Genomic DNA, 14158 nt, shown 5'->3' with positions numbered 1-14158 from the left:
TATTTGTCATCTACTGTATATCTATGAACATTATGTGTAGTTCATTTATCATTCAAAGGATGGGAGTTGCTGTTCTCCTTCTAGAAATGCTTTCTTTGGAATTGTAAAACAAGCCAGGGATGTTGTGTGAAGGAACCCAAAGGACTTTGAGGTGAAAGTGCTGAAAATACAGCTAAATGCATTAGGCTCAAGGAACTGATTGATCGTAAAATGTCTCTTGCTGAAAGATCTCACATAAATTAATGAAACGACTGCCTGCTTTTCAGAGAAGAGTCAGTATACCCTATGATAGTCTCTTTGTTGTGATTGTACTGTAATAGAAAATAAATTAAAATGTTTAAATTAATATAACCCCCCAATAATCAGTGCTGTAATAATTTTAGTAGGTTAACTGATTGAAAATAATTAAGATATTTTTACCTGGATTAATTCATGCTGTATTTACCCAAATTTAGAAACTTGATTAGCACCTTTAGTGAGTAAAGAATAATACAGTCCTTCTGGCTGTCTCTCCCAAGGATTGTAGAGTGCAAGAATTGATAATCTTACCTAGTTGGATAAGGAGATGTCTGCAAGCAAACGTGAGCTCAGAAATCATCCAAGACTTAACCGTGGAGCCATGAGCTACATATATTACTTTTTCTCAAGAATCTCAGATCTCCTCCCCTCCCCTCCCCTCTCCTCTTCTCCTTCCAGAATATATTAGGACTCGATGGTCTTTCTATATGAAAAATAGAATTATCTGCCATTTAACGTTTGGCCTTTTCCAGATGCAGCTGAGCTTGGAATAAGCTTATAGATAAACCAGGAAGAAAAAATGAGGAAACTTTAATGACACTTTTCTCATGATAATTTAGAAGTGGGATCAGGTTGAAATCTTTCTCAGATTTTTTTTAAACTGCTGCTGTATGTCATATGGTCTTTCTGAAATGAATCTCACACCATTTGGAATTGGTGCTCAAAGCAGGGGCTATATAATTTAGCACAATGAAATATGGATCAGCTCCTTGAAGGAGTTCATTGATCTGCTAAGCACTCTCAGTGCTTTGCAATTGGTTATATGTTTTATTTCAGAGCCTTAAAGCCCTTTCCCATTTTTCACAAGATACTGAACCATTTATAAATTTGATCTCATGGTGTCCGAAAATGATAAAGAACATTGGATTGGCTGAATATATCATAGCAATCATGTTAAAGATGGGAACATCACCCTGGAATACCAAGAAACTACAACCTGGCAATTCCTAATCTTAATATAGTGCCCAGGAATGCATTTATTAATTGTAACACAATGGTAGAGAGAAATATATCTTCAATGCTATGTGCCTTATCTATTTTAGGAGCGGAAACTATGCGCCCATCCTAGATTGGAGATCTACAAAGGAGATAAAATCTATTTTATATGCCCTCTTGCACGTCAAGAGGACTTCTATGTGCCTGAAATGAAAGAGTTGGAGAAGAAAAACAGAGCAGCTGCAGCAGCAGTAGAAACTGATGATGATCAAACAGATATTACAGGTACCTATGAATTATAAAGTGTGCACTGCTTTGAAGTGCCAAGGAAATCTCCTTTAGTGTTCTTAATAACATAATATACATGTTAAGAACATAAACAATTCATTTTTGTAGATATGCAGCTATCTGCTTTAAAGTAACATAGTTTCAACTAAGCTACCATCTTGATTCTAACTGCAGGTAAATTTATAGACTCTTGGACAGAAGTCTTTCCTATGATTTTTACCCCCTCAATTATAGATTCAAGAAAAGGACCTTCTACATATCTTACCTCAATAACTATTCTAATAATGTTTTATACTGAGATAATGGTATTGACCTTTCCCAAAGTATATGCACGGTACATAATCTAGAATCAGATTAGAGTGCCTTCCTTTTTGGGGTTTGAGGTATGGCATCATGCAATGCAGGATAGTCTTAGTATAACAGAAAAGGATATTGGATTACGATGAGAAGAATGTGAATCAGGTTTCCTAAATTACATAAAATTCCTATTTGCAAAATGCAATTATCCCTAATAATTGTCAGAAATGATATGTATTGATTTATACATAGTTGCCTTAGGTATTATTTACTCTATACAGTCTTTCTCTCACAAAGTTTTCCAAGTATTGTAATAGCACGTGTGCCTAAGTCAACAGAATCTTTTCACGTTCTCCTGAAACTGGGATGACAAAGAAAATTAAGGGAGAGGAGTCTGTTGATCTGACTGCAAAGCAGAACAACACTGCTGCGTCCATCCCCCATCTGTAGAAAATGAAAATGAAAACAAAGCTAAACTTTTAGCAACACTTTCCTGTGATATACAAATTTTAGAAGGATTGTATTTATGCAGATAAAAAATTCAGTGGAGAATTTGCATCAAAATTTGAGAATTCAAACCAAAGGTTCTCAGTATATATTTTAATTTTTTTAAAAAATCATAATCCTGGTGATTGGTTCATATGAAAGAGGAATTATTCCTTTGAAAAATCTGATAAACAACTTGCATGACAAATGTTTTTTGAAAATTAAAAGAGTGAAGTGATTTGCCTACAGAGTTTTTACCACAGACATAATTTACATTGTCTAAATATTCCTTACACTGGTAAGCAAGAATAGCAACTTTCATAAAAAAAAGTGTGAGAGCTTATCACTGCCTGAGAATATATGCTTGAAACTGAAGCTGGCTATTTTATGGGTTTCTGGTTCTATTTGGATCAAAATAACAATCATTTGTTACGACAAATCAGAATCCTTGAATTGAACTGAAACCTTTGGAAAACAAGGATGATACTGAGTTTTCCTGATTTTCCTCCAAAGACAGTCCACAAGTGGATTGAAGTCCATTTGCAGCAAAGCAAAAAAGAATCTTTTCCACTAATTTTTGTTAGTCCCTGAAAACTGACATGAAAAACAATACAACCCAGCTTGTTTCTGGTTGTGAAATCATGTGACAATCTTTTCAATGCCTTTTCATTCCTCATGCCCTGCCCCCCCCACTAGAGGGGATAGCCTGACCTGGGTAAAGGATCAGTTCTTTTACTATCATTTGAGTGTCCCCCAGTTCAGTGTCCCCATAGACTTTGGCAGGAGGTTTCTTTTTAGTTTTTGTTATATATAAAGTGAAGGCTTTGGGGGGGATTTTTGTCTGCTTTTAATGTTGTTTACTTTTTCATGTGTTTTATTAGTTGTTTGTTTGTAGATTACTGCATTTAATGTTTTCCTGAATGACTTCCTTAAACCTTCCTCAAAGTTTTGTTTGTTAGCCGTCTTATGGCATTTATGAAATCATCACAGATAAACTATCACTGGCTTTGAAATGTGCTATGCTGATGTGTTAGGTGCTGATCTTATTTTCACTTTGGATTGAATAAGACCACACGAGGATTGCCGAAGATACCACTTCATTGCTGGGGGTCTATGAAAATTCGCCATGGCCAACTTGCCACAGCCAACTCGTTGCTGGACAAATGTTACACTAATAACAAAGAAATGATGGAACCAGAATCGTTAAAGAAAGGATGCAAAAGGAGGGACAAAATGAAACGTGATCGACAAAAATTAAAATCATTTTTTATTTATTTTAAATAATTAAATAGAATTGTTAAATTGTTCCGCAGTGAGTTGTCCCATGGCAAGTTGGCTGTTGTGAGTTGTTCAGTGGCAAGTTGGCTGTGGCAAGTTGTCCCATTCCCTCAGGGCTGCTTCATTGAATTCTGTTGCCTTGCCATTTTCATATTTTCTTGCCCAATTACATTTTAGTTGCACTGCAATTCACATTTCTTCAGATAGTCTTTAGTTTATAAATATCTGACACTTGGGTTTTTTTTTATAGTACAGTCTTCACAAACACACAATATGTAATGGATACCTTTGAGCAATTTTTCGATCAAAATATAAGTAATATTTTAGCTCAAATTTACTCTGTTTTTCTGTCTACTCTTGAGACCTTCAAAACCAATGTAAAGTAATTGCAAAAATAAAAAACCCAAGATCCTTTCCTATCCATCTCAGATGCCTTTGAAACCATAGTAGAGAATGTATTACAATTACACTAGTGGTCTGAGATCAACAAAAATTCTGTATGCCAAGATTACCGAGAGAAACAGTACTGTATATGTAAAAAAGAAATATTATTAGTGCATGTAGAAAAACAACTGACTGACTTGGACTGCTTCGAAAGCACTGGATTTTATCTCTTATTTGGAGTAAAATACAGATTCACATTTTATTCATGACATCTGAAGTAAGTTGAATGGAGGGCTGTAAAATAATGATTTTACTCAGTGGTGAGATTCAGCCAGTTCGCACCACTTGGGCAGAACCGGTAGCTAATTTTTTGTTGCCCAGGACCAGAATGGACTTCCAGAAGCGGCATCCACACAGAGAACTGGTTGTTCATATATTTGAATCCCACCACTGATTTTACTACATAAATAATTGCCTGTTTAGCTCCAAGAAATAATATATACCATTAAATCTTGTGAGAACAAAAAGTTCTACTCCAAATGGTTATGCATTAAGTGATGTAAGATCCACATTGCATTCTTTGCCACAATGCAATTGGAAGTCTGCAATAATACCGATACAAACTTTTCTTGTCACGGTCGCTGAGGAATGTAATATAATTGCAGTTTTATAGACTGGAAAATATCCTGCTGATGTGCAGTCTATCATCCCATTTCCTTGTTAAACATTGATGTAAAAATACTGAAGAAACCCAAGCACGTCAATTATGGACAATATGACGCATGATATTCATCCTGTGTAATCTGGTTTTAGGTTGCCAAGCATCTGATAACAGATTACAATTGATATTGTGATTATACATTCACAAAAATTATAATCAGCAATAGGTTCATTCGCTGTTTATTGGATGCTACTATGGTGAGGACAGTTTTTACATTTCTTGTTATGCCCATGTAACATTGCTGCTCCACATACTGCTTTGGCTCACAGTATGCTTCCAAGTACAATTCAAGGTGATGGTCTATCTACACCTATAATGCCCTCCATGGTACAGAGCCAGGTTACTTATAGGAATATCTTTCTCTTTTCTGCCTGCCCATCAAATCTATCAGAAAGGGCATGCCCAGGCCCCTTCTATTAAGCAATGCCATCTTTTCTGGATTATGAAATCATGCCTTCTCTGTGGCAGCATCTGCTCTATGGAACAGCAGAAGGAAGAGAACGCTCCAATCCTATCAGCCTTTCACAAGGCATTGAAGACCTGGCTGTTTCCCAGGCACTGGACTCCACTATTCAACATAACAGAGTTGGAAGGGACCTTGGAGGTCTTCTAGTCCAACCCCCTGCTCGAGCAGGAGACCCTATACTATTTCAGACAAGCGGCTGTCTAGTCTCTTCTTAAAATGGTGAAGCATTTTAATGATGATAATGATGGAGCGCCCACAGCTTCTGAAGGCAAGGCATTCCACTAGTTAATTATTCTCACTGTTAGGAAATTTCTCCTTAGTTCTAGGTTGCTTCTCTCCTTGATTAGTTTCTATCCATTGCTTCTTGTCTTGCTTGCTGGTGCTTTGGAAAATAGGTTGATTCATTTTTATGGTAGCCCTTCAAATATTGGACACTGCTATCACGTCTCCTCTAGTCTTTCTTTTCACTAGGCTAGATATATCCAATTCCTGCAACTGTTCTTTATATGTTTTAGCCTCCAGCCCCCTAATTGTCCTTTTGTTCTTCTCTGCACTCTTTCCAGTGTCTCAACATCTTATTTATATTGGGGTGACTAAAATTGGATGCAGTATTGCGGGTGTGGTCAGTGATTTATTTGGGGGGGGGGGTTATGTTTGGTAAACTTGTCTGTTCTAACGTTATGCACTCAGTTATTTATGTCAGATGGACAACTATATAAATAAAATAAACAATTGAAAAGGCCTTTAATATGATGCAGCATAAATGTTTGAAACAAATGTAGATAGAATGAAATGGATATATTCCTTTTCCTTCCTTTTTAATTAATTGGATGACAATGTAGTATTCTACTACTCTACCTTAGCTGGAGTTACTAAAAATGGAATTATTTCTTTATACCATCAATGAAGTCCTTTACTTTCTCTTATTTTTATTTGATGTAGAAACTTCTGACTTTCTTTATTACGCAAATGGGTTGTAGTTGAAGACAAACTATTTATTAAGGTGGAAGCTGACAGTCTTGCTAGTTACATATTTTTTTCTACCAAAATGTACGGATATTGTACAATATTTTGGTAATTTGTTAGGGTATTTGGTTAATTGCATAATACAGTCTAATAGTCACTGCAGATTATTTAAGTTCTCAGTCAATAGCAGAGCATTATCTGCATAGAAAAGTACATACACTTTTATGTCTAATTCACGCCAACTTACTTTATTATATACTTTCTCTAAATCAACCAACTTACCGTACATTCTCTGTTTCACTTTCATATCTATGATAACCTAAGGAATTTGAGCAAATGCTAGATTGTATGTTACAATAAGAAGCATAGATTTAAAATTGGTGCATCAAAGACCAAAACACTTCTATTTGGCAAAGAAAACAGGATTCAAAGTTACAATTACAAGGCAAAAACAAAAGCAAGTAGATGAATCTATGCTTCAGAGTAGAACTTTTAGACAAGTTCCAAATGATCAAGCTAAATTCTGAAAGACTCTGAATAATTCTGAACCTGCCCTTGAAGTCGTACCAGTTCGTGATCTAGAAGAACTATGGGAAACTTAAAGAAGGCTGAGTCATTTTTGTCCTCATGTTCTTATACCTGTTCTTCCTTTCATTCAGCCACTTTGGTCTAGTGCAGGGGTAGGCAACCTTGGCTCTTTTATGACTCATGGACTTCAACTCCCAGAATTCTGGGAGTTGAAATCCATGAGTCATAAAAGAGCCAAGGTTGCCTACCCCTCTAGTGGCTAAGGCATGGCATGAGTTCTAGCCTCACCTTGGGCATGAAAGCCAGCTGGGTGACCTTTGGCCAGTGACTCTCTCAGTCCAACCCACCTCATAGGATTGTTGTGGGAAAAATAGGAGGAATGAATATTAGATATGTTTGCTGTCTTGAATTATTTATAAATATAATAAAGATGGGATATAAATAAAAATGTAAAAACCCTTAAATCACATAGTGGCTCCTTGATAGTTTCTGTCATCATCATCATCGTCATCGTCATCGTCATCATCCTCATCATTTATGGAGGAAGAGGAGAAGAAAAAGAAAATACACTCTTCTTAAGCAAAATCTTTAATAGGGATTTTATTAAAAACTTGTGTTACTTTTATTTTTAATTAAATACCATCCTCATTTTTAATACTTTTTATCCTAACCTCTGAATGTCCTTTCCTCTTAGCTTTGTACAAACAACAATATTAAAATGTCTTAAGGTCTGTTCAAATTAATGATTTCATTTTATGAATTTCCTTGCAGAAGTGTCGGCCATTTTTCCCTACTGATTTCTGATGCAACTGATGTCATTCAAATGCCAGTGACCTATAGACCTGCCAACAAATAATTTGCATTTTTTAAATTAGGCAATAATCCTGTGAGTTGAAAGGATAATGCCACATCTAGCTATCTAATCTATTCTTCCTTCTTTTCTATTCCTCATTCCCATATTCAACTTTTATTATAAAATGAAGCTACTGATAATGTTGATAATTTGAATGGGAGAGGAGAGCGTATTGAGGGCTTTGCTGAATTTGGTACACTAGTCTTATTTTATGGTACCTTTTATATCTGCATATTTAACAGCAAGAACATTTTTATTATTATAAAAGGTAACAAGGAAGGGAAGCAGCACTCAGGATAACTTATTCATGAAGTAGCAGCATTAGTCTCGAGCTTCCTTTCCTCCCAATCTTTTAATGCTGGTAGAAGCTAGCGCATACATACCTGACTGCGTTCTGTCTGCGCCTGCTTGTGATGGCCACGGCACGCTCAATCTCTTGTGAATACTTCTAAGGCAGAAGCAAGTAGAGTGCCCAAGAAAACTGTTTTGGCAGTCTCCTGATCATCAGTTTTGTCAAAGCCATGTGATTATGAAGCTGCTTTTCTTTTGAGGTCATGGGATCACATGTGCTCTTTTCTCTTTCACTTATTATACCACCAGTTAAGTGCTTGGCCCTTTGCCATTATTCTGGACAAGCCCTGATGGGCACCTGTAAGGCTGGCACTGGTGTGGTCTCCTTTCAGACATCAGGATGACCCCGACCCTGTTGGTCTTTCGTAAGACTATGAAGACTTGGTTGGATGCCTGGGTCCCCATGTGTGTTAAGGGCCCCACTTCCTGGTTATCTTAATATCTATAGCCTAACAGCTTTACTTGGTGCCATGTAAATTTATTTCGTGTTGTTTTAATTCTTTTTAATTGTATGCTGGCCAGAGTCACTTGTGAGATGGGTGGCTATTTCAATCAAATGAATAAATACAACAGGTGCAGTCCGATCTCAAGGTGGGGGAGGCAAAAGTCTGTTGATATGAAAGTTTTAAGATTTCCAGGATTGACAGATTTTGATTCATTTCTATATTCTGCATCAGGAAAATCTTTTCTCTCTGTTTGGGACATACTTGTCAGCAGTAAAGCAACTAATGTGACCTTGAGTTTTTTGTTGTCCTGAATATAGGGTTCAGTTTCTGGAAGAATATATTGATTTATAAGCTTCTCCTGAATCTGACAGTGCCAGCCAGATATTGATCCTCTGCAATTGTATATATGATGCATTCAGCACATCTGTATATGTGCTATTGTGGTTCTCTGTCCAAACAAATTCAGCCAGGTTGTTTTCATCAGTAAAGCTCCTTTTAGCTTCCAAAGTATTTATTCCTTTTCCATCTTTGTTTCTGATAAATAAAGGTATGCTCATACAACTGATCACTGCATGTGCTGAATTGCCTACTGTTCAATCAAATCAAATGTTGGCTATTGCATGAAACCCTTCACAACACAGGGCCAGGATTTTTAAGAAATTGTCTTTTTCTGATTATCTCTGCCCACCCAACAGGATCAGACAAGGTTGGCATACTCTGGAATCCTTCTATTGAATATAGCATTTTGTGGAAGAAACCAGGAAATATGACTTCTTTGTTGCTACACCTGCCCTGTGATACAACATATTTACCATGATGGGGAAAACCCCAACCTGCTGGCCTTTAAAAAAAGCTCTGAAAAAAAAAGCTCTGGCTCTTCCCTTGGGCAAGGCGTCAGGATGTGGTAGAAGCCATCAATATATCTCAACATGTATGCTATACATTATAGTGCCTAGTGCTCAGGATTTCATAGCAAGTTTTACTGATTTGTTGGATTTTTATTTTATACACGTAGAAATTAAGACATACATGCAAACAGATATAGATATATTATTTTTAATGTGGTTGTCCTCCCAGAGTTGCTTGGCAAATGGGTAACCATATAAAATGAATGAATGAATGAATGAATGGATGGATGAATGAATGAATGAATGGATGGATGGATGGATGGATGGATGAATACTATGTTTCATTCATTGTGGAGAGAGCTGCTCTATCATTTTTCATTGCTTCTCTGACTAGTGGGTAACAACTGTACTCATATGTTGTATCTTGGATTACCTAGATATAAAAAACAGGCTTTGGAGCCCAAGCTTTTTAGTCAGAACATCTAACTAGTCAGGCTAGGGAGATGATGTTCAGGGCTTGTTATAAACATTTCATGCTTGTAGGACAAACTCTACAAGCTAAGAAGCATTTCTTAGTTTCATATCCACATATCTGATAACAATGACATTCCAGAAATGGATGATTTCTTGAAGGCTAATAAAACCTGATGGATATGTTTGGCTTAATCATTCTGTTAAGTCATACACATTTAATGTATGCTTAAATGGCTTGGTATATTTTGCATCAATCTTATTAATAAACAGGTTGTAGACCCTTATCTCTATTTTTTTTATTACAGCAGGAAAAACTCTAGACATAAATTGAGGCAAATTGATTTTACCTGTGCAATTGGAAATCATTCCTTTTGTTCCTTATTAGTAATGAATGTCATTAGAATGAGATAGATGATATAATAGAAGCCAAAATGCTATCAGTTCTATCAATTATAATTAGTTTTGTGTTGTTCTTAATTGTCATTTAATTCTCAATCATAAGCTCTGAATCCTGAGTCCATTTACTATGTCCTTGCTCTCAGCAGGGTTATCTCTCGTGCTTTGGTATGAGAATGAGTCAAAAGTCAAAGTAAATAAAAATAGCCTCTTAATAGAGTTAGGAAAAGAATTACACTCATTTTAGTGACAAGGGACTGTCTTTTCCTGAGGCATCAGTTAATAAACTTACACCATTTCAGAAATACAGATAAATTTTCCTGTTCTGTTTCAGAGAGAGAGAGAGAGAGAGAAAGAGATGGGGGGAGGGGAGAGAGAGAAATGCTAGTATAGCGGAGAGAGAAAAAAGGCAAAAATTCCTGCCTCTGTTTGAATTTAAGCACAGCGGTTGCTACAAGAAAGGCATAATATGTTTTCTACCTCAGCAGACTACTTTTTTCTGACAATGCATCTGCCACCAGTTCTTGTTCCCAAGGCAGCCCTGCTCACCAGCAGATGTCAGCTTTCTTGACAGTATCTTTGTAATCTTCTCTTGACCTTTTCAACTTAACTGTTTTAGGACTTCGCAACGGGTCAATAATTCTGGATGTTTGTACCAAAGGATTGAAGTCTGGTCCCTCGTTACAGGGAGACCAGTAGATTGAAACGCTATATAAATCTGAATATTTCTCAGCTTGCTTCCTACCACCCCCCCCCCCTCTCTTTCTCATGCTCTTCGTCTTAAGTGTGTGTCTCTGTCCACCTTGGCACTGTTGGGAGGAAAGCTGTGGCTGGGGTCCAACCCACAAGGAGCTTGCAGCTGCATTTTGTGCGGGGGATGGCCCTGCACCCAAGCTTGGGGTTGCTTGGTTGTCATTGCAGGCTGCTGAGGCTTAGGACTCTGGACCCCTGCAGCATTATCTATCCCTGCCCATCTCCTGGCAGCTTCTGTGTGGGGTTTGAAAAGCTGTGATTAACTGCACTTTGTCTGTTATTACATTGATCTATTATTTAGAAAGCGAGGCGATGAATATTTGATAGAGCTCAGAGCCTGGCTGGAGAAAGAAGGGGAAAATATTCAAGGGAGAAATATAAGGGTTATACGCTTGTACCACAGCAAGAGTCTGCCAAACCTGTGCTCAAGAGAGCTTTGGGAATGGTGACCTGATGCAGCACTTCATTTTTGTTTTTTGTTTCTTTTCTTCCAGGAAATAGGGTTGCCAGGTGTCCACTATTTGAGTGGACAGTCCACTTTTTTCACATTATGTTCACCATTTTTTTTTCACAAAACAGTGGACATTTTTTTTATTCAAAAGCTTTATGATGAAATGGTACGTAATCTAAAGCTGTACAGTCTACTTTTTTTTACTACTTAAACCCCCCCCCCCACTTGTCCGCTATTTTTTGGAAGCAGACCTGGCAACCCTACCAGGAAAGCAACAGGGATTCTGTCTCCTTCTCTCTTTTCAGCTTATTTTCTAAGTTACGGGTCTTGGTTATCAGACAACATGATAGCCACATTTTAAAAAAATTAAGGGGTGGGGTGGGTTTTTTTTTGTATACAATATATATCCTGGTTCTGGTTCTGGTTACTCTATATACTAATGAAAAATAATGGTAGATAAATAGATACTGTGCTTATTTATTGAGAGTATGCTTAATTTTCCAGCACTCATTTTTGAAAAACTTTTTTTCTTCCCCGTGCAGATTTTATTCTTTCATTTTAAAAAAAAGTTTAACAAAGAAAAAAAAAGATTTGCCTTTTGGTGCTTATTCTTTATTCTGTTCCTTCGTGAGTGTTCTGCATGTACAGGAGGAGACATGCTATAAACCACAGATCAAATAAGAAGCTGTAGAAAGACTAATTTTCCTTACTCTAAAATTTCACAGTTGAATGCCTGTCTCGGAGCATCATGGTTTACTGGAAACTACATCTTCCAGTAGATATCAAGTCTATGCTGCTATTTATATTTTTTCTTACATCTAATCCATATTTGTTGACCTTTCTTGTAGTACTTTGTGATGTCATCATTTCCATTTTACAGATGAGCTACCCTCTAAAATAGAGATTTCCTTGCTGATGAAAACAGCAGGCGAACTGAATCCTGAGTATGAATTCATTACATCCCTTGGAGCATATAGTCGCTTTGTGAAGTGATGTGAGAAGGCAAATTCAATGTTCATCAAAGATCCAACTCTCTTTGTTCTACTTGAAAAGCTTCCCAAACCTGAGATGCTAAGTTTAGTTCTGTGTATTGCTCATCTTTTGGCCTTATGTTATGTATCCTCCTCCCATCCTTCAATACACTGATAATATTGGATGCAGTTACATTGGCACTGCTGGCTCAATCTTGTGGGAGTACTCAAAGGGCTACAGATGCCCCACCTCTCTGGCCTGGCTGAATGACTTACAAACTGATGAAAGATCCTGTTTCCCACCAACTCATCATAATTTGATTTTACCTCACTTAACTCTGCCGTGGGTTTGGTTTTATTTCATGTAAGTCTTTGAAGTGTCTATCATATGATATTTGAATGATGTTGTGAAAAAGGAATATTTTGGATGGGAATTCTGCATCAAGAGTCTGCCATCTTTTTTGATAACATAGCAGGCATCTCTTTTACCATTTCAAATGGCAGACAAATGTATGAAATATGCTCAAGAAGAATGTGTTATCGCATCAGATGAAAGGCACATTTATTCCTGAATTTTGTTTTCTATATTAGCTATCCAACAAAGCATGGAGGCAGTGCTCATCCCCTGCAGCTGCAAGTGTTATTCAGTGGTCTGCTTATCTCTGCATTGTCAAATGCTATCTCTGTGATTTTTCTCTAATGATATTGTAAATTATTTTGGTGTTGTATGAAAAAAGTATTTTTATTGTCTATATGGAATCCATTGCTGTGGACTGATTCTATATTTGAATATTGCTAGAAGACAAAATGGGTTTTTTTTTTCAGGATCGATAAAGTTATAACATCTTTCATAACACCTCTAGGTGATTTTTCTCTCTTTTTCTCTCTCATTCATTTACTCTCTCACACACTTACTAATGCCCTCTTAATGCCGTAGGCTTTTCTCAGAGTAAAAATATATCACTTTCCTTATTTTTATTGCCTTTTAAAATCAAGAGGTTGGGGTATTTCTTTTTTTTTTTTGGCCTGTAATTGTATGTCCTGCTTGTCATCTCTATAAATGAGAAAGAATCAGGCAATCATTCATTCCAGCATCCAGCTATTGTGTACTGATGCCGGGCTCTTCCATTTCATCTAAGTTCTCTCTCAGGTTGAAACTGGTTATAAAAGTCAACTAGTTTCAATTCCATGCAGGCTAGTTTTACACATGATTCTGGCTTTTCGGATCAGCCTGTTCTCCAGATACCCTAAAGATTAACTGCTTTTGATGCAGCAAATATTTTCATGCTCCAACATGTCCTATAATTTGTGCATATCTTATATTATTGCAAACAATGAAATTACAAATATGACTTATATGAAATTAGATGTTATTTTGACTGAGCAAACATAACCCATTCTTTAGTTAAGGCCAAAGGGCTGGGCAATTTCAGTAGCAAGAACTGAAGAATAAATTGATTTTTATATGGAGCTACAAAACACATTTAAGAATAAATAAGACCAATTTAGGCCTAATTCACGATCGTTCCCTTATGACACTAATAAAAGTTATTTCTGGAGAGATTTATTTAACCAAGCGAATGGGGCAGAAGAGCATAGTGATAATGATAGTTTATTGTTGATGGATGAAATATTTCCTGCATATTAAACTTACTCCAAAGATTTGAGATTGTTCAGGTTGAACAAGAATTTTATAAATAAAAGCTGACTTGCATCATGCCTTTTTTTAAATCTTGGTGCAGATCCTAATACTGTCAGGTATTCATATTCTTTGAGTTTAGTGATACAGTAATTTGGCCAGCAATTCAGTATTGTTGATAAAAGTGCATAATTGCAGCACAAAATTGTTATAATTACAGTCTATATCTCATGCTAACTCTTTGACCCTAAGTAATCATGTTTGGCAGATTTTTTGCAGTCAGAATCTTCCTTGTTGCTAAAATTAGTTCTCCATAGACTACACATATT

Source organism: Protobothrops mucrosquamatus, unplaced genomic scaffold, assembly GCF_001527695.2.
Source record: "Protobothrops mucrosquamatus isolate PMUCROS unplaced genomic scaffold, P.Mucros_1.0 scaffold_163, whole genome shotgun sequence".
Taxonomy (NCBI): Eukaryota; Metazoa; Chordata; class Lepidosauria; order Squamata; family Viperidae; genus Protobothrops; species Protobothrops mucrosquamatus.
Note: the sequence above shows the minus strand (reverse complement) of the source record.